We start from the raw sequence: 607 nt of genomic DNA, 5'->3' as shown, positions 1-607 counted from the left end.
GATAAATGATAAAACCTTACTTTTTAGTCTTCAAATGGAGTGTAATAACAGGCCTGTTTTAAGAAATAAATTACATGAAGCATATAAACTGTGTCTGGTACATAGTAATGACTTAATAAGAATGAATTGTTATTGAAAAAAAAAAGTCCTACTGCAAATAAAGAGGCTTCCAAAAAATCCTTCTGTTATTTCAGTGAGCAAGGAGGAATGCAATGAGGAAACAGAAAATGCATATTTAACACAGGCTGGCAAGAGATGAAGGTAAGGATAAAGAGGAAGACTTCCTGAGTATTCTGTTGTCATACCTGATGACTTTATCATTAGGCATGACTTACGGGAAAGGTGGGGAGGGGGAAAATATCAGCGGAAATACATATGAATGAATCTAGGAAGAGGGGATGACCTGGTATCTAAAAGGTCACTCTCCAGGGGACCAGCAGTTAGCGTAATGGCTATGTTGCTGGACGCTCATGTAGTCGACCGTGGTTCGCGTCCCGGACCCGGTGGTGGCTTAAAACTCATGTCAGGTGCGTGTGGATGCATGCCCAAGATCCCAAGAGGAGAATGGAGGAGAAGGGATTGCGGCATGGCCATCTCCCCTGGGGGG

General features: G+C 42.8%; 1 protein-coding gene across 1 annotated transcript in view; it reads right to left on the bottom strand.

Annotated features, from left to right (window-relative positions):
• LOC102499101 (melanoma-associated antigen B5-like) overlaps positions 1 to 607 on the bottom strand; it is a 187,868-nt gene that overhangs the window by 182,523 nt on the left and 4,738 nt on the right.

Source organism: Tupaia chinensis, unplaced genomic scaffold, assembly GCF_000334495.1.
Source record: "Tupaia chinensis unplaced genomic scaffold, TupChi_1.0 Scaffold000600_1, whole genome shotgun sequence".
In the NCBI taxonomy this organism is placed as follows: Eukaryota; Metazoa; Chordata; class Mammalia; order Scandentia; family Tupaiidae; genus Tupaia; species Tupaia belangeri.
This window is presented reverse-complemented; position numbering and strand designations above follow the sequence as displayed.